Here is a 5,772-nt window from a genome sequence, read left to right on the forward strand (position 1 = left end):
CTTCCTGAGTGCTGGGATTAAAGGCGTGTGCCACCACCACCCAGCTTACTATCCCTTTAAAGCATCCCCTTTACTTGGCTTCCTGGCCTCCCCTGATCCTACTAGATTCTCCCTCTAGGTTTTTAGGGGTACCTTCTCTCTTAAGGTCAAAGTCTCCCCGAATTGACCTGTCTTTTCTCTCCTCTCCCCTCCCTGGCTCTCTTCCCTTTGAATCAACTTTCAATGTTGGCAATGTCATCAGGCAATTGATTTTAAGTATCATTAATATACTAATAATTAATGGGTTTATACCTAGCCTGGACCTCTACCCAAATCCAGACCCACTTCTTTTGTAGCCTACAATATTTTGCTTGGCTATTTATCTGTATAATGCAATAAACTGTTGCCAAAACCATGGCTTCAGACAAGTTTATTCTATTGTAGCTGTGGAGCTCACACGTCCAAAGGATTGCCGTTGGGATGACTGGCCTGTGGTATGAGCAAGACTATGTTCCTTCCCTGAAGTTCTGGAGGAAACTCCGTGTTTTTCTTCATCCGGCTTGTGGAGGCAGCCTACATTCATCCCGACATGGCCCCTTCCACCTTAAAGCCAGTGCTGGCTGGCTGAGTCTTGTGTCACCAACACCAGCCCCTCTGTATTCTTCTCCTCCTCCTAAAAGTTTATGACTACACAGGGAAATATCTGGACTGTAAGCTAAGCTCATGAGCTGCCTTGTTTCCACTTTGCCGTGTGACAAAAAATGGCGGTATCGGTTCCCAGGACTGGGCCGTGGGAGAGCCCCTTGGAGGGGCCACTCATTCATCAGATGTCATCGCAGGTCAAAGAAACATTATTAGAGACGGATTCCCAAGCTAACTGGGCCCACTCACTCCTCCCCAGGTCTTTCCTAATCTCCGTGATGCTGACTTCACCCTTCTTAGTCCATGGAGATTGGAATCATCCACACTCTCATCTTCCTATCTCACGGCTAACTGACCGGAAAGTCCCGTGGTCCTGTCTCCGGGATGGAACCAGGCTCTGATGAAGCTCATCACTTCCACGCGCTGCTGCCAAGGTTCTGGCTTCCCTGACCTGTGCCTCTTGGCTGTGGACTTGGGTTGGCATGGTCGTTTGCCAGGCATTTGCTTGGGTTGTGAGGCTTCCCCTGTCAATCACCCTTCAGCTCAGATTAACATACAAGCACCACCACCCCCAGAACCACCCACTTTCCTCCATTCACTTTCTAACATTACGTAATTTACATATTTTGATTGTTTACTTTTTTTGTCTCTAGGAAAATAGAATATGCCTTCCCAAAATATTCCACTTCGGCATATGGATTTTTATTTATTTATTTTTTTGAGAAACTGCAGACACAGGACTCTGAAACCGGAGCAGAATTTTTCATTTCCTAAGAGAGATTGACATCTAGGAAGGAAATTTCTGTTTATGAAGTTATCTCTGTAGCAGGAAGGGGGGGGGAAAGCCTGTCTGTCACCAGGGAGCCTTGTCAATGGGGAAATCGTATCAACAGAAACCACAGCTGGGTTATTTATAAAGAGAAAGGGTAGCTGTTGCTGATAGTTTTGGAGGCTGGCAAGTCTGTGTGAACACACACTAGCGTCTGGTCTTCCAGCATCATAACATGGCAGAGGGGATCTGCTGAGTGGTCCCTCCAGCTTGAAGACACTCCATCCTGGAGAGAGGAAAGAGTTTCACAGCATTCAGGACGTTTACAAAACTTGGAAGACCGTGGAAGTTCGCCAAAGGTACAAGACCCACGGAGCTCCCTCCCCAAGATGATATAAGCAGTGGGCAATGGCTAGAAAGAGGGTACTGTTGGGTAGAGTTGACCGCAAGATGCGGGGAACCCCAGTGACACAGCTTGTGTGGAGTCCTCACCTGCGCTGGTGGGGTAGAGGGCGTTTTTCAATTAGTGACTCCTCCTCACCCACATTCCTGTAAGCAACCTCCATACGCCCATTGGCTCACTAAGCGCCTGCGTGCGTGCGTGCGTGCGTGCGTGCGTGCGTGCGTGCGTGCTGTTGTCAATGACCCGTTTGGCGTGGAAGAATATCTATTCATGTCTCCCTAGGAAAAGAAGTCCCACAACAGTATCACAGAATGGGATGGCAAGCATGCTAGACCTAGTGTCTCTTCCTCTTTTTATAAGGCCGCCAACGTCGCCACAGGGGCTCCGTCCCCATAACCCGCCTGTGCAGGCTCGGTAACTAGCACTTTACTCTTACCTCCTCCACCAACACTGCCACAGTTCCCGTCGTGCTCACGTTACTGATAAAGAACGTGGGGTCAAGTGCTGTTATGAGCCAAGGTGTGGCCCCTCAAAATTCGTGGGCTGAAACCTTCAGCAGCAGCAGCGGCTCCAAACGTGACTATGGCCGGGCGGTGGTGGCGCACGCCTTTGATCCCAGCACTCGGGAGGCAGAGGCAGGAGGATCTCTGTGAGTTCGAGGCCAGCCTCGTCTACAGAGTGAGTTCCAGGACAGGCTCCAAAGCTACACAGAGAAACCCGGTCTCAAAAAACCAAACCAAAACAAAACAAAAAATGTGACTATGTTTAAAGAAAGGATCTTTAACCCCTGCCGGGACAAAACACTGGATGTGTGTTTACTATGAGTCTCTCTGACCATATTGCTGGTTCTTCTTGTAAGGTCGGAGAGAAGAGAGAGAAGAAAAGAGACAAGAGAATGAACCACACAACTGCAGAAGCTTTCTCTGGTGTGCTGACTAGTTTTGTGTCAACCTGACACAAACCGGAGTGATCAGAGGGGATGGAGCCTCAACTGAGAAAATGCCTCCAATGTAGGCAATCCTGTAGAGCGTTTTAAAAATTAGTGATCAATGGAGGAGGGCCCGGCCATGGTAGGAGTGGCCATCCCTGGGCTGGTGGTCCTGGGTTCTATAAGAAAGCAGGCTGAGCAAGCCATGAGGAGCAAGTCAGTAAGCAGCACCCCTCCATGGCCTCTGCATCAGCTCCTGCCTCCAGGTTCCTGCCCTGTTTGAGTTCCTGTCCTGACTTCATTTGGTGATGAACAGTGATGTGGAAGTGTCAACCAAATAAACCCTTTCCTCCCCAACTTGCTTTTCGATCATGGTGTTTTGTCATAGCTATAGAAACCCCAACTAAGACACCTTCCCAAGTTGCTTTTGGTCACAGCAATAGCAACCCCAACGAAGACATTTGGGAAAGACACGTGGAAGGGCCTACCTCTAGTGTAAGGGCAGAGCTCAGAGTTCTCTTGCAGGCTATGGCGGGGATAGGGGAAGAGAGGAGACAGGAATGGGAGCTGAATTTGTTTTTTTCTATTTTGGCTCATGGTAGGCTGTTGCTAGGGGTAGCCAGGGAAATGAAATGAGTGTTGTTAAGAAAGTCAGATGATCTCATGGCCAGCCATGACTGGGAACTGAAAGGTGGGGAGGGTAGCAATCTACAAAACACAGTAAGGACCTACATCCGGGAACTGTCATTGCCTAACCAAAATGGAGGGACCCTGGCTAACACTTCTTTTTTTGTTACCCTATCACCAGATGTTACCTCCTTGAGGTAGAAATAAATTGTTAGGAACCTCATAATAAAATAATAATAATAATACACGAGATTTAAAACTAAAAAGCTAAAATAGAATGCATTGAGGCTACACAGGTCTAGCAATGAAAACATGCAAATGCTTGCTGCTTTTGTGTTTGGATTAGGACCGTACATTGGTTACCACTGGGCTCCGGGTACACACTGAAGTCCAGTACAACAGAACGTGCTCTCCTTCATTATGCTTAGTTTCCTTTTGTATGCACTGATTTTTTTTTTTCCTTTTCTTTCTATGTTGCTGAGGACTGAACCCCGGGTCTCAGGCAAGCACTCTACCACTGAGTAATGTCCTTAGCCCCCGGATGCGCAGATCTGATCCGGGACCCAGAGCCCAGCGGACTCTCGTCTAGTCAGAACTAACACAAAGGGCAGGGGAGATTAACTAAATCCTCACGGCTGCCCTGTTTCCACATGGCTTTGTCATTAGTCCTGGGATTTGGAGTGCTGACTGCTGAGTCCAGAAATGCCCTATTCTTTACCAGTTCAAATACTGGCAGACCACGCTGACCCTATTTCCAAGGGTCAAGTTCCAGTGTCCGGGACATTGGAAGCTGTACCAACATCCTGCCTGAGCAGAGAAAAACTAAGAGGTGGTAGCATTGGTCTTATGATGCCAACTCCTTCTAAGCGGATGGCAAAGCGAATCCCACAAATTCCAGGGATTTTCACCAGTGAGGACAAAGGAAAATGAGGAGTTATTATCTGGGAGCTCACAGTCAATGGGAGCAAACTTGGGACTTGCATGGTAGGAAACGTCAGCATCGCCTCACAAGATAGGTGACACACCCCGCTCTGTGGCTGTGTGGTCACCCTCACCTCCTCTCCACGGCATGGAAAGCATCCAGGAAGTCAGGTTTGTAATGAACGGGGACAAAGGGGACTGCTGGCCGCTGATTAAAAATCCAGTTCCTTCAGAAGTATTGCTATGACATGTGACTCGGGAGCACACACTTTCTTGCCCATTTCTGACGGTTACTTGTGCCTAGTTATACAGATCATTCACAAGAACATGAATATCTAGCCAGGGTGTGTGTGTGTGTGTGTGTGTGTGTGTGTGTGTGTGTGTGTGTGTGTGTATGTGTGTAAATGAGACTGGACGAGTGTTTATGGAGACAAGAGACAAGTCTCATTAGGTAGCCCAAGCTAGCCTTGAATTTAAGTACTGGGAATGCAGGTTAAGTCCCACTTCACCTGGCTTGTTTATTTCTTTACTTACTGGTTTTTGTTTTGTTTTGTTTTGTTTTTTTAGACAAGGTCTCACTATGTAGTTCTGGCTAGCCTGGAACTTGTCACATAGACCAGGCTGGCCTTGAACTCAGAGATCTGCCTGCCTCTGCCTCCCAAATGCCGGCGTGTGCCACCACTGCTGGCCCATTAAATTCATTTCTTAACTCCTCCTCTTTTTCCTCCTCTTCCTCCTGCTGCTGTAGAGACGAGGTTTTATTGTACAGTCCAGGCTGGCCTCAAGTTCACAATCCCCCTGCCTCAGTCTCCTTTATCCTGGGATTATAAGTGTGGATCACCACACACACACAGCTCTTAAGCATTTGGGGGGAGATGATCATATGCACTAACCAGTTCCGAGTTTATAAAAACTATACCCAGGCTACTAGCATTTACCGAACTTCCTTAGCCTTCCACATTTCCTCACTGAGATATCCCAGAGGAATAAGTAGTTAGAGAGACTGGATGAATATTTTCGACTTGTCTATTCATGTTCTTATTCACTCTGGTTTGGGCCAAGGGACGTTAACTGATATGACCCACAGCAACCAGTCACACTGTCCCATTTCCTGTTGGGTTTGACCAATGGGTAGGCTGATGGAGAGAGAAGCTAAACAATGTGTTTTCCTGATTTACATGAAATGTGTTTGTTCCCCTGGTGAAGGTCCCAGCTCCTAGGGAAAGCTAGATTTCAAGTCTCTCAGTCGTGAGCATGACTTCCTTCCACAGACCCGTCAGACACAGGGCGAGGCAGAGGTCCCTCATAGTGTTTGTCTCAAAGTACTGCTTTTTTTTTTTTTTTAAACCAGTTTCCACAAAACTCAAGTACAGTTTTGCAAGTAGTGCCTCTTCAGTTACCCAGTTAGAATGTAGTTTCCTTTTACGATGCTTGCTATACACAAGTTCAGGAGCAGAGGTAAAGTAACACCGTCTCATAGTCAGGCATGGTGGTGCACGCCTT

At 47.6% G+C, this 5,772-nt stretch overlaps 1 long non-coding RNA gene across 1 annotated transcript; it reads right to left on the reverse strand.

The window, feature by feature from the left end:
• Nucleotides 1–1,318: 1,318 nt before the first annotated feature.
• Nucleotides 1,319–1,969, reverse strand: LOC119089259. Its single transcript, XR_005093127.1, has 2 exons — nucleotides 1,883–1,969; nucleotides 1,319–1,676 (listed from the first exon to the last, which is right to left on the reverse strand). It is a non-coding gene; the product is annotated as an uncharacterized LOC119089259 (long non-coding RNA).
• Nucleotides 1,970–5,772: the final 3,803 nt, after the last annotated feature.

This window comes from Peromyscus leucopus, chromosome 18 (assembly GCF_004664715.2).
Source record: "Peromyscus leucopus breed LL Stock chromosome 18, UCI_PerLeu_2.1, whole genome shotgun sequence".
Lineage (NCBI taxonomy): Eukaryota > Metazoa > Chordata > Mammalia > Rodentia > Cricetidae > Peromyscus > Peromyscus leucopus.